At 33.1% G+C, this 26,188-nt stretch overlaps 1 protein-coding gene and 2 long non-coding RNA genes across 16 annotated transcripts in view; 1 reads left to right on the plus strand and 2 right to left on the minus strand.

Annotated features, from left to right (window-relative positions):
- Window positions 1–26,188, minus strand: part of LOC309661923 — an 865,375-nt gene that overhangs the window by 451,866 nt on the left and 387,321 nt on the right. The window lies entirely within an intron of this gene.
- LOC309661915 overlaps window positions 1–26,188 on the minus strand; it is a 550,870-nt gene that overhangs the window by 218,411 nt on the left and 306,271 nt on the right. The window lies entirely within an intron of this gene.
- Window positions 1–26,188, plus strand: part of EPHA5 (EPH receptor A5) — a 323,332-nt gene that overhangs the window by 111,415 nt on the left and 185,729 nt on the right. The window lies entirely within an intron of this gene.

Consider the following 26,188-nt stretch of genomic DNA (forward strand, 5'->3'; position numbering starts at 1 on the left):
AAATTCCTGCAGTATTTTAATTATTGTATGATTAGTGGTGTAAGAGGACCCTGCCAACTTAAATTCATGTTTGCAGGAATCTTTTGCAATGTTTCTCTTCTTTAAAAAAATGAACCTGTTGTCCTGCTTTTTTGTTTTACTATTATTTTTCAGATTGTCAACATATAAATTATTTTTAAACACACACTGAAAAGACATGCTCTGGGCACCAAACTCAGGGGAGAATAAGCAGTTCAGAGAGGAAAAAAATGATTGCTTATTGAACTATAGAATTGTCAATGATAAAGTTAGACTGGTGTCAGATCCCATTTATTCACATGAACTGTGCAAGACAAGAGACAATTTGATCCTTTTGAGAAGAAATAACTTTTCATGATCATATTTCTTCCATTTGGAAAATAGAACTTTTAAGAATACTCCTCAGGCTTTAAGAATATACCCTTTGGTCTATACCGTGAAATATAGTGTTAACATGTCTTGTTGCCACCCATTCATTTATGACATTCATGATAAGTGTCTGTATGTTCCTGACATTTGTTTCACTGTGATTAATTTCATGCATGGTGCTGACTTTGTCAGTATCTTCTTCCTGCCAGTAGAACACCCTTATAGAACAATCACATTACATAATTGCCTGTTTTTTTTTTTGTAAATTTTAAATTGCAGGAATGCTCTCAGAATAGAATAGTTTTTCAAAAGCACTTATTGGCAAAAAATACAGTAGTCACATGCGAATTTTATTGTATAATAAGGTGCAATGATATTTAGCTTATTATTTGTCATATTATATGATTGTAAAATGAAATAAAAGGTGCGATCATCACTAACATGATTCACAATAACAACAACTAGAGGGAAGCATTAGCAAAGTGAGTCAGATTTTGAAAACAGTATGCTTTCAAGAAACTTTCTTGAAAAGTGAATAAGCCTAATTTAAAGCCTTCTTGTTTCCTCCAAAACTCTTTCTCTATGATATCATTTAATTTGAAATTTTTTTTCAGTGAGATTGTAACATCTCTACTGATCAGATTGTAGCTGTTTTTAACCTCTTGGAGCAGCTATCTGAACATACCAGTCCCTTGATCTGCTTGCCATACAATTTTAACAAACTGCTATTGAACATGATTATAGAAGCAAATGGAATTATGACTATGTTTCTTTTTCACATCTGCCTAGAAATAATTAACGAAGGGTCATTTTTGTCATATTCAGACATTATTTCTGTCTTCTTTTATGCTGACACATAAAAGGCCTATCTTCATTCCCTTAATAAATTATATTTTAACAAATTCTTTTCTCCATCTTTTTTCTTCTTTCTCCTTCTCCATTTCCTACTTCTTCTTTTTCTGTTCACCTTTTAAGAATTCTAATTACATTTTTAAGAAACTTCTTCTAGAATAACATCTTTGACTCATTCCTGGAGAGAATAATGATGGAAAAGAAGGAACCAAGTAAGATCATGCAAAATTAATACCTATCAAAGCTAGAGTCTTATTTATGCTCCTAAGAAAGGAGAATAAGGCTTTAATCTTTCTTTAGACCCAGGGGCACTTCAGCCGAGCCCTAAACATCTAGCAGGAGTGACAAGAAATGCTCTTTGGTGAAGCCGTTTGTATACTTCATGCCATTTGTTCAGCAGTATAAGATAGATTATTCTTATTCCACATTCTTACAACCTTATGGTTGCCCTTAATAAAACTGTCTATCATTAATACATTGATTTAAACTTTTGAAAAATTGCTATCTGTGTGTTTAGTCTATATCATGTCTTGGGATAAAGATCTCTATGAGGTCTGAATTACTATAAAAGTAGACAGTAGAAGCAGAATTTGCCTCTCAGTTTTTCTGTCTTGTGTTTACAAAGAACAGAATGCCTTACGCTTACTAGAGTGAAAGGGGATTTAGGATGTGGCTTTGAAATCACTAGAGTTCAAGCCAAAATGGAGGGACCTGGCCTTAGGGAGAGTGGGAGACAGGGAGCCCCTGCAGCAGGTGTTTATGAAACTTCACTTTTCTCTACCAATCATAGTAACCACTAACATCTTTTGTGTCCCCACTGCTTGACAGGCCCTACTCTATTTTCCTCTGCATTAATTTTTTAACCTTATCAAATCTTTAATCTTATCAAATCCTAGGAGAAAGATACTATTATCCTTATTTAGAACTTTGAGACAAATTCACTTTTGGGTTCTGAGGTATACCAAATATGTAGAAAAGTCCATGTTTAACATGATACAAGTAAGAAATGGTTCTAAACTAAAAAAAAAAGAATTGAGCCCATATGAAGACTGTGAGCCGGAACCTATTTTGTAGATATTTATTTCTGGGCATTTTTAAAATTTGGGAATGTATCTAGTAGGGTAGGTAAACATCCTCTTGCAGGCATTCCTGAGTTTCAGGGAGCTAGTGTCACAATAGCAAGGTACAACTTAATTTTGCCATCTGAAAAACTTGGATTTTTCTATGTCATATATTTTCACTAAGTATCTCCTACTTATCATACAGTTATGTAATAACTATAAGACTTAATGATGCACATTAGTTTTATTCCTTAAATTTAAGATAATAATGTTCCAATTTAGATATAAGCACATGCTCATTTGAGTTATAAAGAATCAATTGGAAAATAACTGGTCCATATCCCAGTTTCTTATAACTGAAAATAAATTTTGGTTCACTACCTTCCTTTATTTCCCCTACAGGGAGCATATAGATATTCACTCTGTCTCTCATGTGAGAAATATGCTCTAATTTTTGAATCCCAGGGGTTTTATGGAAAAATGTGTCCCTTTAAGTCATAGTCTGACCCAATTAGAATATGAAAGTGATTAATTCATTTACCATTTAAAGGATGTAAAACTGGGTTGTCATCACAGAAACATGATTCTAAGATATGCACCAATTTTATATATCATGATAAATCAAGTATAGAATACTTGAAACCGAACAATTAATTTCAGTTTTCATTTTCCTTTTTGTTCCATGAATTGCTGTTTAACTGGGATGTAAATATAAAGATTTTTATAGACTTCTCCTTCCAAAACTTCTGCTATGTGAACAATGGATTTAAATCTTCTGTATTTTAGATTTCCTTTTATTCAAGTTGAAAGATACAAATGTCTCATTTTATGTGGATGAAATTGTTGAATTAAGTTTATATGCTTTGGAATTGTTTGTAATTTGATTCAAAGCCAAATTTAATTTATTTCACCAACATTTAAAATATATATATGTAGAATTCAGAGAATTTGCAAAGATTTCAGTAAAACTTCTGTCTCAAAAAGTACAGTAAAATTGACTGCTCAGGATGCTGCTGGATTAATCTTTCTGGTGTGTGTGAGAAAATTGCACTTTATCTCAGACAATTAGTAAAATATACATGGTTTCACTCATATACTAGCTCAGTAGGAATGGAACTTATTCCATATTATGGAATTGGAAATTTGTTTTCCTTGAAGATCTTGTCAGATGCAGTGATTTCCTTGCCAGTCAGTAAGGAGTCAATTACAAGAGATTTTGATGCCTGTCATACTTCAAGGAAGTTAAATGAACTGAAAGAAGTCAGATCACAGTGATAAATTGTTATCTGTTTGCTTCAAAAGAGATTAGGAGAAGGCAGTTTTTGCCCTGAAGTGCTGTGGGCTTAAGTATTCATTAGAATTAGCTTTTGCTGAATATAAGTGAAAGTTCAAAGGCCTAAACAAGTTTCATTGCTTAAATAAGTATAATTGTTTTTCTCTCATGCAAAAGAAGCCTGGAGGGGAATTCAGCCCAGGATTGATGTGATACTTCTTTGCTATCAGGTACCACGATCCTTGTTATCCCACAAAGCCATCCTGTGTATATTGCTTTCATTCTTTTCTAAAAAAAATTATATTGGAGTATAGTTGATTTACAATGTTGTGTTAGCTTCAGGTGTACAGCAAAGTGAATCAGTTATACATATATTCACTCGTTTTTAGATTCTTTTCCCATATAGGTCATTACAGACTATTGAGTAGAGTTCCCTGTGCTACACAGTAGGTCCTTATTAGTTATCTATTTTATATATAGTAGTTTGTATATGTCCATGCCACTCTCTCACTTCATCCCAGCTTACCCTTCCCCCTCCCTGTGTCCTCAAGTCCATTCTCTATGTCTGCATCTTTAGTCCTGTCCTGCCCCTAGGTTCTTCAGAACCATTATTTTTTAGATTCCATATATATGTGTTAGCATATGGTATTTGTTTTTCTCTTTCTGACTTACTTCACTCTGTATGACAGACTCTATGTCCATCCACCTCAGTACAAAAAACACAATTTCGTTTCTTTTTATGGCTGAGTAATATTCCATTGTATATATGTTCCACATCTTCTTTATCCATTCATCTGTCGATGGACACTTAGGTTGCTTCCATGTCCTGGCTATTGTAAATAGTGCTGCAATGAACATTGTAGTACATGACTCATTTTGAATTATGGTTTTCTCAGGGTATATGCCCAGTAGTGGGATTGCTGGGTCGCATGGTAGTTATATTTTTAGTTTTTTTAGGAACCTCCATACTGTTCTCTGTAGTGGCTGTATCAATTTACATTCCCACCAACAGTGCAAAAGGGTTCCCTTTTCTCCACACCCTCTCCAGCATTTATTGTTCATAGATTTTTTGATGATGGCCATTCTTAATGGTGTGAGGTGATACCTCATTGTAGCTTTGATTTACATTTCTCTAATGATTAGTGATGTTGAGCATCCTTTCATGTGTTTGTTGGCAATCTGTATACCTTCTTTGGAGAAATATCTATTTAGGTCTTCTGCCTATTTTTGGATTGGGTTGTTTGTTTTTTTAATATTAAGATTATTCTTTTTTGTGTTACTAGGCATAGCTCTAATCCTAACAGCTCCATAAATTTTCTCTAACTGGTTAATTTATTCTTGGGTTTCATCCTTTCAATAGTTTGTACTGATTATATTAATTCTCTTTTTAAAAACTCTATGATAGACTTTTTCCCCCAGCTAGAATGTAAGAAGTATGAAACTAACATCATTTTATTATACTACTTCTGTTTCACCTGGCACTTGTCACAATAAAGAATACATAGTATTATTTTTAATTGTTTATACTTTAATTGCTTTCTCAATTATCTTATATATGTGTGTTAACTTTGAGTATCAATGTTTCTAAATTTGTATGATTATAATGTCATTTTGAATTAGAAAAGTTTGCTTTTTAATAGTAGACTTTAGTTCATTAATAACACCTACCAGAACTTTGTCAGAATTGATCACTGAATTCCTTGGAAAATTTTTATGGTAATTACTATCACTATATTAATTCAATATACTGAGTTTGAACTAAGTACATTTTAGTAGAGTAAGGGTAACATATGTCCATGTCATAGTTCCAGTTTTACATATGCAAGCACATTTGTGTGATTCAAAGGTTGGAAAATTCTTGCCTCTACAGAGATTTGTTAAACCATAATATCTATTAATAAGCTGTTACATACTTTCATTATGTGTGTATGTGGCATATACACAATGAAAATTATTAATATCTATAGTGAAAAGACCAGGTATACTTAAACACAATATTTCTCTGTCTCTCTTGTTCTCTGGTTCTCTATATGAAGAGTATACATAACCTGATATGCTATATCTGTGTCTGTATGCATGCATTATATTCATACATAATTGATGTCAATATATCAGTATAGTTATTATTTCATATAAACCTGATTGGGAAAAAGTATGCTTTGAAAAACTATTTCAAAAATTGGACCAGTGCTTGAGGATTAGAAAGGTTGTGGATTTCTGCAAATGTGCTTATTAACATTCTGCAAGTGTTTTCATAAACATTTCTTGATCACCTGTTATGTGTCAGATATTCTTCTAGTCGATTTTATTATGTCATATGATATAGTTGCTTTAACAGGGAAGAACACTATTACATTCACCAGGAAACCATTTTCGAAGTTGTGAGATATTTTAATTAAAAATATTTTTTTAAACACTAAAACCTCAGAAATCGCTTTTTCAGTTACCTGATTACTTTCTTAGATCCATCACTCACTTGACTGTTTATCACTGACATTGTGGGCAAGAGGTTAATTGTAATTGCACGGTCACCTGGACTATCCTATAATTTGAAGTAGAGTCCCTCTGCTGTGTTGGGTTCGACAGTATATTATTTCCAAGCATTAGTGCCAGGATGCTCTTTAAATCGGCTGTGGAACTAGGGAAGAGGTGATTTATGTACTCGATTTAGTGCTTCTTTTGCTGTCCGCTTCAGGCCACTTTCCTATGAATAGCAGAATGTGAACAGAGTTAAAATTCAAATGCAACCAAAGATGGAAAAAATAGTGTGAAACAAAAGGAAATGAAATTCATTCCTGCCCTGCATATTTGTTGACAAGGATGTAGTATGTAAATCACTGGGTATCTTGAACTAGTTATTTCCCTCTTGGGATTCTTGAATTAAACATTAAAAGATGGATTTTAATGAATGAATGTCTATACAGATTGAATTTTCTACAGATTTTTTTAAGCAACAGGGAAAACCAAATTCTTTTTACTTCTTAAGGATAAAAGGAGGATAGAGGAGGAAGTGACTTAACCACATTTCTTAAGAGTGCATAAAATGTACTTGAGGAGAATAATTAGACTCTTTAAACTAGGAAATCCCTCTTTTTTAATCTTAGCAAAAATTAGTGCCAAAATTAAAGCACAGTGTATTTTTTTCTTTATCCAATTTTGGATTAATTAGGCTAAATCTAGAAGCTGCTCATTTCTTCTGTGGTGTTTCGGCTCACAGCATCTAATATTTTATCAATGTGCAATGCTTAACTGTGTCCCTCTTTTATATTTGCAAACATCCACAGCAAGATTATATCTCATTACGTATGAAATGGCTTAGGAAACATTTTGGTAATGCCATTTACTGGTCAAATGATCATTTTTTCAAGCTGACCATAGCTTAAACTTCCATCAACGTAATGAGAGAGATGAGCAAGATAATACTAAACCCTGGAACATTCATTTAATTAACTAAAATGTTTAAAAATAAGGATGCCCAGAACTTTAATTCCCACCACATCCTAGTCCTAGTAGAGTTACCATTCAGGTTTTCATACCAAACCCCATGGGGTTATTGGTTGAAAATACAGGTCTGATTTTAAAAAGAAATGGTTTTCTTTTTAAATTATTATTTCATTAAAAAAGTAAAGTTGAGGCTCTACTCCTACTGAGTCTTAACCCTCTCCAAAAGTAAATACTCTCCTCTAGTTATGTCTTTTTGTACTTCATGTGTATGTTGTGTGTGGGTTTCTACGTGTGTGGTTCTGTGCTTCTGTGGGTCTGTGTGTGTGTATCTCCAATTCAGTATATAATTATGTTTTCTTAGTTTTACAAAATTTAGGTAATTGGAAAATATTTTATGTATAATTTTACAGCTATTTTTCCTATCAACATAAGTTTTTCATGTTTTATGCCTTTGGTGAATAAATATCTAATTTATTTAATTTCATTGCTGTATAGTATTCTACTATAGATTGTGTCTCAATAGCACAATAAATATCTTAATACAAGGCTCTTGGCACATTTGTGAGTGTTTCTCTAAGAGACATACATAGAGGTGGAATTTAGGCAGATACTGCCAAATTTCTTTCCAAAGTGTGCTTGTCCTTAGCACTATATACAAATTTAATTGTTACCACTTGCTCACCAACTGTTAGTAATATCAATATTTTAAATGGTTGCAGTCTGATATCTATGAGTTGGTAGCTAAAATTTATAATTTTCCAAGTAGGGGTAAGAATGAACTTTTTTTTAAAATGTGTATTTGGTGGCAATAGAGGTTTTTTTCTTCTCTGAAATTCCTGTTAATATATTTTGGAATTTTATTATCTGGATCTATTGCCTTTACCTTACTGAAGATAAATAATAAGATAAGAAGGAAGAAAATGAGGGAGATCCTGCATTTTTCTAAGAAGGTGGAAGTGAGGCAAAACTTTAATTTGATGCAGTTGACATTTAGGTGGTATGATCTACAAATATGCAAGGTATGGCTTTCATGGCATTTTGGTTTCCTTAAACTGATATCAGAGATGATGCTAATTTTATTTTTCTAACTGATTTCGAACTATTGTAGATATTTTTTCCTAACAAACAGTGGAAACTCACTAAGGAGAGAATTGCTTCAAAATTAACTTGTCTTTTTTTAGACAAGCTATCTGATAAATTCTGACAATTTATCAGATTACCAATAAGTTTTGATAAATGAAAAATAATAATACCTATCATCAGTCAAATACTTACTATATGACAGGTACTGGGCTAAATATTGGTGGTTCATAACAATAATACAATGAGGTAGATAGTAGTAGTATACTATATTTTATATGAGGAAACTGAAATTGAGAGAGGTTAATTTGTCCAATAACTGGCAAAATCAAGTTACAGGAAGTGTTACTCATCTCTATAACCTCAGTGCTTAAGATAATAGCCAGCTACGAAGAGATTTTCAAAACATCTTTGGTGGCTGAGAGAAAGATATAGAAGAACAGATTCAGAAAAATTCCATGGTACTTGTTTGAAGCAAAAAAATAAAGAAATTTGATATGCTCTAACTTTTACTATTCTTATACTATTCCTTCAACAATATATTCATGGTTTATTCATGCCAGGGGGCTTCTCTTTGAGAAAATGATGAGTCTCTGTGTTTAGTAAGGTCATTGTGTTTTTATTTCTTTATGTATTTCATTTGAGGAAGTCTGTACTTTTAAATGTTAGCACTTTAAGGCAGATCACTGCTCTTTAGAGTATAGTAAATAGTTTTTCAGTGGTTCCAAAGGGTGTAGTAGGTTACTTGAACGCGTCACAAATGTGTATCTGTACAGTTTAAGAGCAGAGGGACACTTGTAGCAAACAGATTGATAACTGCTGTAGGCAGGAGAAAGAATACATTGTATAAAAATGTTCCATCTTAAAAAAAAAAAAGCTATATATTAAATTCATGATAAATTTTAAACCTGTCTTTTTAAATTATATCATTATCATTTCATAGCCCTGGGACAAAATAATCAAAAATTTGTGAATGAATGAATGAATGAAATTATATTAAATTATTTCTCTTTCTTACACAGTCATAAAGGCAACTTTTAAAATAAATCATAGCATTACCTGCCAAATGCCACTCCATTAATACAGCAGTTCCAAGACATATCTACTTAATAGTCTTTTAGTAGATGGAAAATTGCATAATTGTAAGCTTTAAAAATCTACTACCTTCAAATACAGGCTCTTCTTAAGTCACAGGATACATACTGTAGGACTCTACATGGAACTTAGGAGATAATATGGTATGGCAGATATTTTTAAGAAAGGAAAAAGTTACAGACAATGCCTCATAAGAAGATGTGACATTTATATGATGTGTATCATTGTGGAACAGAATAGATCTTTGTTGGAAGGATTAGATACTTTTAAACACAAAATTCAGGTACCCCTCCTTTGCTTTGTAGGAGTAGCTAGGGGATCTGTTATATTTACTTATATCCTCAGTGTTTCAGCTGCCAAACAATCTGTTCTTTTTCTGGGGAAAATATTGGTATAAGTACTTGAAAAGCTTGTTTATTGATATGGAAAATTACCAGGATTTTATTCAGAATTAAACACAATGAAAATGCACAGCTACATAAAGTGTGATATATATGCATATTTAATATTTCACTTCCTTTATCTAGAGGCTATTTTCTGATACTCCATTTGGCTAATCCAAGCAGAGTTTGATTGGTTCCAAACAGGTATGCTGAGATATATACAACACAACTTTGATCTTCTAGGAACTTACAGTTTGGAGCGAAAATACAGGTACAGATATAATTACAAAACTGAGCAATGTGACAAGTGGTATGTAAATGTACACACCATAAATAGCATAGAAATACATGTCTGGTATAAAAATATAAGGCAATAATAAAGGATATGATGTGTTAACATTTGAAAGAATCACACCTTTGTCTACGTAGTCATCTTTGGCTCAGGAGACGAAGCACATTATCTGTTTTGCTCTCTAGACTTTGCCTCTAGACTCCTTTCTCCTTCGACAGAGTCACTTCAAAATATTTTATCTTTTTAAAAATTTTATACGCACCTATTTCAATTTCACTACTCTAATGACAATCCTGCTCCAATTGTTTGATAGACCTCCTTGAGTACTGTGGTCCATCAAAAATGTAGTGAATGAAAAAATACAGTGAAAGCAATGTAGACAGCAGTAAAATTTTTTATGTATGTTTACAATTTTGCTTAGAAGGGGAGACCAAGTTGTTTTTCTAGTCAATCATTTTAAATTATTTCTAGGCATTTCATAGTTAAATATTTACTCTGAAGTTTTCAGAAGAGTTTTTGTGGTGCTGGCTTAATCACCTTAGCTATTCTGATGTGGAAGTAAATCATCCACCATTTTCCCCCTTCTTTGTTCTAGGTTAGGAAAAAGACACTTTTGAACTTGAAAACTTGCCTGTAGTCATTCTGTGTATTGAACCTCTTACTCAGTAGTTTTCTTTCTCTCAGAAGGAGCTAGAAGCAACTAAAAAAATCAAGAGGACTCTGAAAATTCAACAAAGCTATTGGAACGTCCTTTTTATTATCTCTGTAAAGCCTCAGTTCCACATTGATAGCTCCTGGTCTTTGATATCCAAACTGTTTCATAAAGGAAAATATTGTACAGCATCAGATTTGTAAGCGCAATTGAAAACTGTTTTCTGTTTTCACTTTTGGTTATAAAATATGTTTTTCATCATATAGCAAAACAACTTTGTTTCTCTCAAAACGTGTCTTTTATCCCAGCCAGCTGGACATCTTCTCACACACTGTAGGAAAATTAGCCAGTCCCCTCCATTTACAATAGCAAAGAGGAATGAAATATCAGGCCAACTGAAAATGTACCCCTAATCTCTGTTTCCATACTTTGTTGCTTCAAAGCTCAAGCACCAGGTCACTGTGACAATGTATGATTCCAACTTATTTTACATGAAAAATCATGGTACAAAGGAAAAATATTCATAGTTGTCTTATGCATATTTATTACTTTTGTAGGATCCCAGGTGATATATAATACATATTATATAATATGATGTCTGTTATGTTATATTATATTAAATATTATACTACATACTTTATCATGTATCATATTAAGTATACATTTCAATTATATATTTTGTGTTAGTCTACCTACTGATGCTCTGTGATTAAATATTAAGAATGGAGAAGATAGAGTATGAAAAAAATTAAATCCACTAACTAAATTAGCAGCCACATGATAATGCTTTTCTTTTATATCCTTTGCCTCTTTCTGTTAATCATGCTTTTTAGACTCCCTTAATATATTCTCAATTCCCAGAGTATTGCTTATAGTAAGTGATTTAAAATAAAATGTGTGATGTGAGACCACCTTATTCAGATTGTTGTAAAATTTATATCGAATCATTTCAATTGCAGTGAATTGTAAGAATAGAAAATAGAAATGAAGAGTTGAAAAAGGACCGATTGCACACTGTGTAAGGAAGGCATTGTTGGTAGAGGACAGGGGTGTGATATGAAGAGCTGTACATCAATCATGAAATAAATAGGGCCTCTGCTGGTTCAGTTACACTAACTCAAAGTCTTATGTCATTCATACATTTATATTAAGGAAGCACAGAGGTTTCTGTAATGTAAATATTGGATAAACTGGATGACACTTTAAATCTGTTCTCCACTAACCACAGAGCTCAGATCATATGTTATTAAAAAGTCTCCATACTCTGGAAAACTAATTTTGATGGCAGATATGATTTGGAGAAGGGTCAAGGTTGCTCTTTTAATTATACTTAAATACAGAGAAATGTTTTGCTTACCAGTATGAAAGATGAAAATGATGAGGAAAGAAAATAGGGTGTTGACTTTGAGTAAGTCAAGTGCAATTATTGAAAATTTGTGTATTTACATAGTTCATCTATAATTATTAATTACTTAGAAAAGCCCAGCAGACCAAGGATGAAGCAGAAAATCCCTATCCTGCAATATTCTCAAAGAATTGGGACACAAAAGAACCAGAGCCTCCTTGGAAGATACAGAACACGTTAGAGGCAGTGCTGGGACAGACCTCAGATTTTTCAGCACCCCTAGCAAATATAAATCAGTTAGTGAGATCTTAGACCTTTTTCTATTGGTTTGAGTACCAGAGATGGGTGTTTTGAGAGTTATAGCTATTTGTTAAATAAAAAGAATTTTCAGATGGACTGTGAGATTTTAAATGAAGGGAAAAGTTAAGTTACATAACGATTTTCAGAATAGAGCTTCACAAATCAAGCTCTGGAAGCTCTAAATCTAAGAAGCACAGACAGTGGGCTAAGAGCTGCTGCTGAACTTGCTGCAGGCTAGTACTTCAAGTTTATGGCAGGTAATGGGAAATGGATTTGTCAGGGTGGGAATGGTAGCTGGATTACATAAAGAAGAGGAAGGGAAATGTTTACTTTTGCTTCCCTTTGGGGCAAACCTATGCAACAGTGACTCTCAAATGATTAGGACCTGAATAGTTTAGGTTTGGCGTTTCTATAAAGCTTACTTCACAAGCTCAGCTTTCTTTAATTTTGGTAGAAACTTAGACATAAAAAAAGTAAATGTAAATGTTGGAAAAAACATAGTAGGCTCTAGGATATGAAACAAAAACTTATACATTTCAGGTTTCACCTTTTGCTTTTACTCTCAAAGATAACATGGTGACTACAGTGGATAACACTAAACTGTATGATTGAAATTTGCCAGGAGAGTAGAACTTAAATGCGCTCACCAAAAATAAATTTTAAAAGATATCATGGGAGATCTTGCGGCAGGCACTTTATAGTAGATAAAATCTACTATAGGGAGAATGGTCTGGGAAGTGCAATGTAGAGCAGGAGGGACACTTGCCCCATTTAGAAGCCAACTGGTAGGCGGGCATATGAGATAACCAGTACCCCTGGGCAGTTACTGTCTTCAGGAGAGAACCATGTGTTTGCTAGAGCTAAAAAGTAAAAGGAATATGAAAAAAGATTGAGGATGGGGCTTCCCTGGTGGCGCAGTGGTTGGAAGTCTGCCTGCCAATGCAGGGGACACGGGTTCGAGCCCTGGTCTGGGAGGATCCCACATGCCACGGAGCGGCTGGGCCCGTGAGCCACGATTGCTGAGCCTGTGCGTCTGGAGCCTGTGCTCCGCAACAGGAGAGGCCGCGATAGTGAGAGGCCAGCGCACCGTGATGACGAGTGGCCCCCGCTTGCCGCAACTGGGAAAAGCCCTCGCACAGAAACGAAGACCCAACACAGCCATAAATTAATTAATTAATTAATTTAAAAAAAAATAGATTGAGGATGCAGGAGATTTTGCTGATAATTTAAAATAGACAGAATTATAATAGTAGGTTTTCAGGTGTTACTGAAGTGAGGGACATGGGATCAATAAAAGGGGAGATGTACAGAGTTGTATAGAGAAGATGATTCATGAGGTAAGGGATAAAATGGTAGGTAAAGTGTGATAGTATATGCAAAGCATTTATGACAAGACCTGGCATATAGTAGGCACTCAATAAGTGTTGTCTTGACTTTTATTATATGGATAAGAATAGAAAGTTGTTTCCCACTGACTTTTTTTGATTCTCATGACAAAATCATAATACATGTTAAAATGATTTAAAAGACCAGACAAAGATTGATTATTGAGATACCTTTCCAAACTTTTTAAAAGGTGTAAAAGTTGATTCAGTCAATGCTTTGTTTCTAGGCATAGTTTCAAATACCTTAAAGAAAATAAACACACAAAATATGTGAAATATTCAAAAGTGCTTAGAAATCTTCATGTGAAGTACTCCACTAAAAAATATGATTTTTCAGAACTAGGAATGATTGATTCCATTTCAACTTTAATTTAAATACTTAATATGTCTGGGGAAGAGTTTATAAAAAATAGAGACTTCCCTACTATCTGTGTGCTTACATAAATGAAAATCTATCAAGAATATTTAGTGGCTCCCTAAGAACAATGTTTGTAACTTATTACTGCTTTGGACTAGAGCCCTAAAATGTGGGTAGAGCAAACACACACAACATAAATCAAAATAAGTTCTCCCAAATGTCATATTTCCTAACCACAAATTACTCCAGTTGTTTAAAACAGATCATAATTTGAGAATCCCTCTTTCTCTGCAGGTTCAGTGACAAAACTGCATGGCAGGCTTGATCACAGGACTGAAGACTCAGTTCTAGTAAGCCATCACACATTTGGCTTTTGAAAAGTCAGGGTTTTTTCCCTCCAGATTTCACCACTAGATTAATTTTTAAATTTTGCATACAGGATAGATTTTGAAAAAGTTAGGTGTATTCATTTATTTTTCATGTTTATGATATATCAGTTGATGTTTAAATGATTCATTGTAAAATCTATGTAAAACACTATAGTCTTTATATTTAAAATGTCTTTTAAAAGTTTATTAAAGTTAACATAATTCATGACATTTATTTCTTATACTTATTTTCTCTGTACGTTCACCTACCACTGGCAATGCCATGCTTACTGATATGTAAAATATTCTTAATAGTAACTACTGCTAATGATGGATTTAGTGTATTTTTAATAAGAAGCTTTAAGTATCACAACATAATGACTACTTTCCAAAAGATGATTTTTAATTTTGTCCCTGTTGATTTTTACCATAATTTTGATAAAAATACTATCATGAGCTAGAAAGAAATTTACATCTTACAGAGAAAAAAATGAAAATGTTCCCCCAGATAATGTATTACTTAATTTTGGTCATCTTTGAATAAAAAGTAGGATGGTACAAAGCCAGGTGGCATTTAGTCCAACCAAATATGGGTTTTCCTTCAGAAACCAAAAGGAAAGGTGGAGAGAGAAAGTGGGGCTGAGTTTCTTCTTGGGAAAGAAGGCTGACAGAGCCAGAATCCTTTCAAGAATAAAGAGCCAGAATCCCTTCAAGGATAAAGAAGTAGGAGATTGGGGGACAGACTTGTCAGTGAACAGAATGGAGTCTGAATCTCAGCTTTTTTGGGGGGTATATTTCAGGGGTACAGTTTACTTAAGTGTAAAATGGATGATATTATTTACCTCATGGATTTCTTGAGTTTTAACTGAGGAAGTGAAGTTAAAATATGTCTTAGTAAGTTGCCCGGAACTTTGAAGGCACAATAATTAGTAAATAAATAGCTGAAAGCTATGCTTTTAGTCTCTTGGTAGTATCTTTGTATCCTGAGCACTCAGCCAAAGACAACCAACAATGTCTGGAATTTTGTGTGTTGGATACTGAGTGTGGAGGACCATCTTCTCTTCTCCATGAACACTCTTCCCCATGGAGATTTTATTCAGTCCCATGGCCTTAACTACTCTTAACTTCAGCCCTGAGTTATCTCTCAAACTCCAGACTCATCTATGCAGCTGTATGGTTGACATTTCCTCTTGAATTTCTCATACTTCTTAAATGTAATATGTCCCAAACTGAATTCCCCATCTTCCCCTGAAAACCTGCACCATCTGCAAACTTCTCTATGTCAGATGAGGACAGTTTCACCCTTTCAGTTCCTCAAATCATGCTTTACTCCTCTCTTTATCTTATATCTCTCATCCAATCCATCAGCAAATGCTGTTTTCTTTACTGTCAATTATATGCAGCATCCAGTGGTTTCACAGCACTTCCACTACTACCAACCTGGACCAAACCAGCATTATCCTTCTGGTGGATTATAGTAGTAGCCGCTTAACTGTTCCCCTTGCTTTCCCTCTTTATCCATTAAAGTCAGTTCTCAAGATAGAAGCCACAGTGAGCCTTTAAAATTGTACTATGTCATTTCTCTGAGTAAGAATGAAAGTTTTTACAGCAGCCTTCAAAGCCTTTTGTGATCTGTTGCCCACCACCTGTTTGACCACATCCCCTAATACACTTACTTTTACTAACTTTGCTCCAGCCACTCCCCATCTTCTTATAAAGCCACTAATTCCATCATGAGGGCCTCACCCTCATGATCTCATCTACTTAGTTAACTTCCACAGGCCCCACCTCCTACTGCCATCACATTGGAAGTCAGGGCTTCAGCATATGAATTTTGAGGGCACAAACAACATTTAGTCCATAACAAATGCTATCTTTTCAATATCAATTCTGTAGGTTTCATGCTGAAAAATGTGTCAATGTAATATGTTCATGATGTAAAAAAAGGAAAGAAAGAAGAAAGAAGAAAAGAAATGTAAAAGTTGAGGTTCTATAATGCACTGCACATGCTTTCATCAGCCTCTATCATCTGTAACTTTTAGGTTAGTCACTCATACTATTCAAATTGTAGTTCCTTAGAAGAAAGTGTTTCCCTAAAATTGTGATATTATTCTACAAAACTGTAAGAAAATTAATATACCCCACATCTCTAGGCACTCACAAAGATTATCTAACTTCTGAGATTGTTGTTTAAGGAAGGAAAAATTATCATGAGTCAAATTTTAGCCTTATAAAAGGTTATTCCTGATTGTATTAAAAAAGATAAATGCTGGCAGTCTCTTAAAGCTTTATATTCTAATGAAGTGAACATTTTGAATTTGTTTATCTAATTTGAGACTACTTTAAGACTTGCCCATAGTGCGGTGACCATCTAAACCTGGAGTGGATGACGTTAGACAAGACAGTTGTAAGATATTCAAGGTAACACAGTCAAGTGGAAGAGGTGAAGTCTAACACCATCACCACCATGAACAACTGCTTTCCATGGCGTGGTTTTATGAGGTTTATTTTTGTTTTAAAAGTGAGTTATTATCCTTCTGACAATAGTTCAAGAATGTACTTGAAAAAGTATAACATTGGAATCAGTGGCCAAAGTTTTAGTTCTAAATTTCTCTGTGATTTTAGGCAGGCTATTTTAATCTTTTTTGCTTCTCTGTTAAATAGTTAAAAGCCCTGAAATGTCTTTCTTAATTTAGATTTTAGGTTAGTTTTAATGAAGCCTTGTCTTTTACTCTCACTCAAGTGTTAGTATGGTTTCTTCAGTGGAAAAACAAAGGGAGGTGAGAGGAATTACTGCTACTCATTATATACAAGCCTGGTATGTGCATGTATTACGTCTGGCATGTGACAGTCACGTGTAAGGTCATTTCCAGTTCTGTAATCTTGTGATTATGAGATGTAAATCTATTCTGAGTTGAAGTGGATAGACATAGAGGTAGCTCAAGACTTGATGACCATTGGCATATTAATCATAGTATTCTTCATATTAGTAAAGAGCTACCATTTATTGAGTGTTCTCTGCCAAGTGCTGTGCTACACATATATGGGTGTGTATGTTACACATCGTGTATATCTATACCTATACTATATTTGGATCTATACCTGTGTATGTGTGTATTCCAATTAAACCCTTACAAATATCCATAAAGGAGCTACTGTTTTACAGATATGGAAAATTAGTTTCAAAGTTTGTAATGTATCATCTCAAGGGTCATATGGATACAATGTAAAATTGCCAAGATTTGAACTCAAGTCTAATAACCTCATAAGTCCAAGCTCTTTAATCAAAGAAGAGATATTAGGTGGCCACATGGACTGAAAGAGTTAAAAACAGGACTGTGGAGAACACAGTAATGAGAAACAAGTAGTGAATAAAGTCCTGCTAATAGCAGTCTGGGTTACCTGAGATTGCATAGAATACACTTGAAATGTTCTCCACAATCCTCAACCCTGAGAATGGTTCATTACATAGAGAGTGACTATTATCCAGGAACGAGAAAGATGGTGCCTCAAGGCCTGCTCTCAACCGAATAATGGTGAGAAAGCTTAGCTGTGTTACCAGACACTCCTGTGCTGAACTTCCAGATTCTTTACTAACTGGCTGGTTCTAAGAATTTAGGCACATTGCTTAGTCTGGTACCTATACAATGGAATTAATAGCACTGAATTCATATTATTATTGTCCTAATTAAATGATCTGGATCTGTGTAGAGTTCCACTTATTGACTGGCACTAGTGGTCATGCTGAATATATGTCATTTTGTTTTATTAGTATGGCTACTGTAATGATTGTTTCTATGTCATGTAATTATAAAAGAGAATGTTTGGTGAGATGCTGGCAGGATGGTAACCATAAAGTGACAGTGGAAAGGAATATGCTTTAAAACATAATCTAATTTTAATTGAGATTATAATCTTGAAGTCTAAATTTCCATATTACGAAGTAAAGAACCTGTTTTGTAATCATCCTTGAGATCAGCCATTTAGTTATTGTTTTTCTGGCTTCCTTTTTCTTCCTGCTCTGACTTTTGAAAAAAAGCCAAGCCTCATTCTGGTTTTGAAATTGAGATCCAGATAGCTAAGACATAAAAATAAACTCTGGGAATGATTGAGAAATTCTATAGCACCGATCACATTAAACTAAGAAGAAAAAATATGTGAGCTAAACATAGACAAATAAAGATAATGTAATATATAATGCTATGAAATATATTTCAGATTTTGCCTGCTTGAAGTTTCTAGAAATAAGGTATATTATTAAAGGACAGTCTTTACTAAGTTATTTTGGGCATGAATTTTCTATTCTGTGAATAAAGCATTGTGTCCCTAATGTTGACATCTGAAATTGTTTAATTTGAAACCCAGTAGGACACTTGAACACTGAAAATTAGGGTCAAATAGATGGTTGCTTTTGCCAAATTAACTTCACTAGCCAGTTGCTTTTGCTAATTCACAGACTTTCAATTTAAAAGGACAACATTTCATAGATATGGATTAAACATTTGCAAAATGGCTTAATTCAGTTTGTCTCAGTGTGCAATCCGGAGAAAATTTAGAATGACTGCATGTCTTAGGTATGCTTTATACTGCCTTCATTGTATTTATGTTCATATAAACCAGGTACATCCTATATCCAAGCACACTTTCTCGCAAATAATCAGGGCAATTTTTAAATATTTCTTTTGTTTTAATGTAAATTATAGTTTTCAAATACTTACCGTAGTTAATCTCTCTATATCTATGCTTTTTAAAGAGAACTGCATTGTTAACATTTTAGTTAAAGTCAAATTATAACCAATCTGGGGAGTAATTCTCTGAATGGACTGAGGAGTAAATTTTCCTTGGTTGTAGTTGTTGCTTGATTTTTAAGGAGAAAATTATCACTAATTCATTTATACTACAAAGAGTGGCTTATTCTTTATTTCAAAATGGTACATACTTAATCTGTACTTTTTCATCATATCAAAGGAGATATGATTTTGTTACTCTGGTGGTATCATCTTCTGAGTTAGTGAACTGAGATGTAATGCCCAGTGGTACAAGGTGAAATGTTCATAACAGAAAGCACTATTTTTATCATAGCTGTCAAGGTCAAGACCCTGGGCCAGACCTTGCATATACTTTCAAATCAAATGGTGCGTTGGATTCTGTTCATTTTAACAACATACTTTTTAACTCCAAATCTTTATCTGATTAAAATTTTAAATTAATTTTATCTAATTTTTAAATGAAGTTGAAAATATATAACCAAATATCAAGTGTTTTGCACATTCACATACATTCTCATACATGTCCTGTACACACTATTACTAAAGCATGCTGATATTTGTTTGGGAGAACAAAACTGCTCAGCATCTTAAGTATCTATTGAAATTACAGCAATAAAATGTGTCCAGTAAATTAACAATTAAAATACAACTTTAAAATTATCTATAGCAATTTGTTATTGGAGAGAAATCCAGTTAATCAAAAATTAAAGGGAAATTATAACCTCTGCTTTGAGAGATACCATAGATTCTATTATTTTCAATAAATGTTCATCCTTATATAGATTGGTTATGGAAGTCTTTGAAGAGTCGCTGAAATTCTGTGGCTTTTATTTTAGTGGAGATTTAGTTAGATAAATATAAAATGGTAATCTTGTGAATTATAGCTGTACACAGTTTAGGGGCCATGTGTCAGTCCATTCCAAACCACAGTGGAGAGACTCATCATCATATCACTGCATAATGTCTTTTCATGAATACTCCACAGGACTCTTGGTATTTAAACTTGTGAAACTGAAATTAGTTTAGCTTAACTGTTTTATCTTAGAAAACCATATCATCATCAAGGAATAATTTTAACTAAGTAATAATTCAATCAACATGCATTACTTGAGCATGACAAATATTCCATTCCAGGTTATTTAGTACGTAGATGTTATCTATACATAACTTATTCAGTATATTTCAAATTTTAAGTATTTTCTAATGTCGCTAGCTGTTAGTTATGAAGTATATAAGTTCTGATCTTAGAAATAAAGTAGGAGGTAATATTGGTACATAATACATTTTTTTACTAAATTTAAGGATATTCTGCTCTTTTGTGACCTATAGGGGAGGTGTCTTACCCTAGACTATGAGAGGGAGTTCAGTTCAGTAGAATTGATCATTGACCCTACATGATACAGCACTTCTATAAATGACATACATTTAGAACATAAAAATCTGAGAGTAATACAATCCTAAACAATTTCTAAAGTGACACATCTATATTTTATCTATAATTTACAATATAAAGTATAATTTAATAAGTATGTAAAAGTTATAATTTTATATATAATTATAATTTATAATAATATGTGTGTGTATATCTTTTACTGAGAGTCAAAAATTTTTTGTCTCCACACACATACAGACACACACACACAGGATGCTATTTTTAAATTGTCATTTTGAGTGTCTTTTAAAAATGTGTGTATTAATACTAAACATTAAACAAGTAATGAATGCCTAAATATGTGCCAGACAACATGTAAGCAATAGCCACGACTGAGTTATTTAATGGCATAATGGCAATGAGTAGTTTTTACTTATATTTATATGTCCAGTACAGTTTCTGACACACAGGCTTGGTTTATTACATATATTGAATGAGTGAATATGTAAAGGATATGTAGCAATTAATTTTACTTTTTATTTATAAATATTATGTAATTCCTTTGAGCGTCTATCAATATTTGGTGAGCCTAATTTATATATATATATAGACATATATATATCTAGAGAAAGAGATATATTTAAAGTATTTATCAATAGTATTCTTGTTCTTCTCTGATATTGTTTTCTAATATTCAAATTAGCCTTATTGCTTTCAATCATTTAACTTAGATTCTAATTAGCCTATTCTAGATTCTAAAATAGGTTAGTTCTTATGTTTCTGTTTGCAAGCATTCAAGAACTGTTACCTAGTTGAAAATCTATTTTAATGTCAGTGTTTTAACACAGTACCTATTTTTTTACTGAGCATATATTTTAAATGTAAGGATAAATCTATTGCTGTTAAATTTTGGTATAAATATTATTGGATATATTTTGAATTGTAATTTCCTTCTAGCATGTTGTGTTATGCTGTTTTTCTTAATTAACACATCTTTTAAATTTCAGCTATCTTGTGGGCACCTTATTTTGAAAAATCTGTTTAAAAAACAAATTTGACATAGCTTATATTCTCTGACAATTCACATATGATAGAACTATGGTAAAAATCTTGTTCATAGTGATTTTCTGTCATTCTTAATAAAGTATAATTAGATAAATCTAATGACATTTTTGAAGGTTAATTATATCTTGAACTCTATAGACAACAACAGTCTGTGCATTTATTATTCTCATTTCCTTCTATACATATATATTTATATATATATTTAAATGATCTGTATGTTTTAATTCGAATGGGGAGAATTATAATTTAATTATAAATTACTAAAACAGTATTTTTTACATTACTTAAATAATTTTTTTCCTTGGTGACCATGCTTCTGGAGTATTGACTTTGAATTGTAAAATGGATTCATTTAAGTATCCCAAGGGTGAAGGACCTTTAACACGAAAATATTTTGGAAACATTAAAAGTAATTTAAATGACAAGAAATAGTTGGAAAAATCCTAACTTGTCAACTATACATTTTTGGTAATATTGAGGATTTAAAAAAATTCTTAATCAGAGTAGACAGCACCTTTTCACACTTTTAACAAATGACAGCCTTCATTAATTTGAATATAGATGACATGCATCTTATGTTTAAATCTAAAAACTGACTATAACATCTTTGTTTTTAAAGTGATACATATGAGAGTTAGTGTTGGTAATCTGTGCAAAACTTCTAAAGTAGTGAGTGAAGATGAAATATTTTTTACTTGCCAGAACTTAATATTTAAACAACTCTGATTACCAGCTTTTTTAAGTTCCTGACATACCATTTAGACCCTAAGAAAGACACAAATGTACTACTTATACCAGTAAATACTGATGAATATGTACTCAATACAAAGAACTATGGTTCATATGATGAAAATCAAATGAACAGTTTCCATTCTCCAGAATGTTTATATGAGTTGGGAGTAGATGGAATTCATACACATAGAATTTTGGCAAAATATTTTCTATCTACCATAAAAGAGACGTTAAACAAATGGTTCAAAGTTCTAAAGGATGTGTAAGGAAACAATATGTAATCATGGATTTAGCACAAGCATCATAGAAAAAAAACGTAGCACTTAAAATGAGACTTGAAGCATGGACAGAATAAGAATTATTAAAAATAGTTTCTGTGCCTCCAGAGGACTGCTAAGATAATCTTATGAAACATGTTAACATAGGATGCATTTTTTTCTCCTGTTTCTTGTCCAACTTGAGTGGACTTGCATAGTATTTTCAAATATTTAGGTGACGTGTCATGTGAAACAGCTTTGCTCCAGAAGCTTCCTTTATTTTGAATGAACTATATCAAGTTGGAATTTAGAGAAATTTTACTGCTTACCTAAATAATTTTTGTTGAATATTGTCATGATTAAAATGTAAAAAGTAAATTTTACTTTTTTTGACTATTATTTATTTTCTGTTTCCCAAATATATCGTAGCTTCAGGGTATAGAGCATAATTTTTATTTTCTCACCACAGTACAAATATTCCCTGCCACAGTGCTTAACAGAAAGGATGTCCTCAAAAAAATTAATAATAATACACACAGAGTCTTCCAAATGTGTTCAGATTAAATCCAAGTTTATCATGAACTACAAGCTTTTTTACCTCCCCATCCCCAATTTACATTTTTTGTCTTTTGGCCTGGAATGCTTTTCCTGCAATATTCAGAGGCAGATAAAGGAGTTTCTCAAGTGCTGGAAATTGCAAGTAGGTTAGTGTGAATGGAGATAGTGAGTGCAGTAGGAGGTCACATTTAAAGGGTTTCTTAAATATTGTGTGGAAACTTGTAGGCTATGCTAGCATTTTGTAGGAAAATTAACTGGAGTTTCCAAGAAGAAGACATGATCAAATGCTGTGGAGAAGTATGGCAACAAGTAGGCCACATTCTTAATAAAAGCAGTGACAGTGGGGTGGAGTGTGTCAACATGTGACTTAAAATGAGGAGGTGAATATGCATGTATGGAAAAATAATTTAAGAAATTATGTTCTGCATGGAAACCAAACTGTTTGGTAGCTTTTCCCATGGGGAGAAACGGGGTCATGTGAGATTGATAGTTTTGTTGTTGTTATGTGTTTTGTTTTGCTTCACTTTGTTTCCATTGATGAGTTCTGGAAATTGTATCAGGCTCCTGTTAATGACTACAGGAGGGAGGGAAAGGGGGAGAGAGAGAGGGAGCGAGGGGGAGAGAGAGAGACAGAGAGAGAGACAGAGAGAGAGAGATTGATTGAGAGTGCCCCTGAGTATGTAAAAGGGATAGTAGACACTTGGAAGATTACTCTCAGAGAGTTACAGTTCCTAATTCAAATAAAGGTATTTTTATTTGATAAGAGCAAAGACATTTCCATTTTAACAGGAAGAAAGGTGCATATAGGTTTGGAGATTTGGTGGTAGGAAAATAAGAAAGTTCCTCTCTGATAACTTCTATTTTCTCAGCGCACACAAATATAACATGAGAGTCACAAAGGAACAGAGCTTGTAAGGACTTAGAAGAAAGAGGAAAAGCTACAAAATAATCCTTTCGATAGTGGGAACTGAAGTTAACTAAGAAAATAACACTAAGATTGTGTAGCAGCATTGCATGTCTCACTTGGATTTAGGGCCATGATTTGAAGGCAATGGATAATTACGGTTTTGTGATATTTTTCTTGGACAACATTAAACCCTACAGTTTTCCTCTCTATACCTCTATTTGGATTTCCTTAGCCACCTCAAATTAAATAATGCTTTAAACATAATCATTATCTTCCCCCAATACATTTCAGATCTAGTGTTCTCTGAGAAAATGGTACCAGTATTGCCAGTGCAGTTTAAGCCAAGCACCTTAGAGTCATACTTAAGATTTATCACTCATGCATCTGATCAATTAAATGTATCATGAAATCTTGCTGATTTTACCTCATATTCATCTCCTGAATTTACCTACTCTTATCACCATTGGATCCACTCTTGTCCATTTTTGGACCAATGCAACAGAAACAAAAAGGTCAAATGCCTCTAACCATGTTCCTTTCCAATCCATTGCACGTGTTACAGTGAAATGATCTCTTAAACACTACTTTGATCTTATTATTTCCATGCTTAAAACATTGTAATGACCTGTTTTTACCCATTAAATAAAAGTCCCAAATAATAGAAACCATAAGGTGTTTTCTGACCTGGTATCCTCTTCCCTAACTTCATCTCTGCCTCTTTATTCCTACTATCTCCCTGATCAATATTTTAGTGTTTTTCATATCCTTATTGGTCCTTCTCCTCTTTTGGTCCTTTGAAAAGACTTTACCCTCTAAGGCACTGCAGTACTCCTCCTCAAATTGGATAATTTTCCTAATCTTTTACGTTTCAGCAGAGGCTCTGCTTCCTGAGGGATGTCTTCTTTGACATCCCAGTCTAAATTAAGTGTCCATATTCACTCCCAAGCTCTTTCTCTTTCCTAGAATATCATATTTATAATTATTCCTACAGTACCTTTAAGACTCATAAAGGCAGGGCCATGTCTATGTTTTTTACCTTCATAACCCAGTAGCAAGGAAACTTTCTGGTCCACCACCTGCTGAAAGCATTTTGTTCAACTACTGAAGAGAAAGATACATTTATCTACTTTTTACTTACATTTATATTGTTTCCTATTTCCAAAGTTCCCATGGAGGGTTGAAAAATAGTGTAATATGTGATATCATATAAAGTTTTTAAATTAAAAGGCACTCATTAAAAAGAAATGACTTTTGTTTCATGAGTGATAAATGAGTTCCAAATATGCAGAATATGTAGATGGACAGTTCATGTCTTTGAGAGCAAATCATGTTTGAAGTGAGAATGGTTTTACTAAAAAGGATAAAAGAAGAAAAATTGGGTAACTTAGCTAAGAATGGTACTGGTTGCTACAGCAATCCTATTATAAGAAAAATAATATTTTAAATCTTCTCCTAATCATTTAACTACAACAATGTCCCTAATATTATCAAAAAGCTCTTCTTATCTTTCAAATACGTTCACATTCGCTCTGAACTTATAAGAGCATTAAGGCTTTACTATAGCTATAATTAGATCTACTGAAAAAGTACCTTCTCATTTTTGTCAATTCCTGATTATTCATGGGGATGGCAGAAAGCCTTAGCATGGATTACTAAAACCCCAGATCATTTATAGCACATGAAAATTGGCCCCAATTCATTATGTCTATCAAAAAATTCCTTTGAAATACAAGTTTACCTTTAAGCTTAGCAAATTTTCATTGATACTTGAATAAATGCGCTTAAGTATAAATAGTGAGTTTTCAAAATATGAAAAAACATAGATGGTTGATTAGCTTTATGTTAACTAAGCTCTAAAAAGTAATCAAACCATCAGTTTGATGGTCTTCACTTTGTCCATAATGGGCAATTGGAATATTGAAGTTTGGCTTTATTACCCATTAAGAAGAAAGAAAGATACAAAAGTCTAGGGAATCTACAGAATAAAGAGACTTACTTTATTAGCATTTACTAATAGTAATGCTAACTAATAAAGTTAGCATTTACTTACCTGACCACCAACTGAAGAAAAATATCAGAGAACATTTTCTTCATGTGATTCTAAGTAGTTCAGTTACATTTTTCGTGCCATGCCATTTATTCATGTGTGCATTACATAACAGTACATGAACACCTTCTGTGGTCAAACACTGCGATAAGTACTGTGAATGGAAAATTGAATAAGGCACAATTTTTCCCCTTTGTAGAGCATCA

The sequence above is a fragment of the Balaenoptera physalus genome, assembly GCF_965194825.1.
Source record: "Balaenoptera physalus genome assembly, chromosome: 5".
NCBI classification, from domain to species: Eukaryota; Metazoa; Chordata; class Mammalia; order Artiodactyla; family Balaenopteridae; genus Balaenoptera; species Balaenoptera physalus.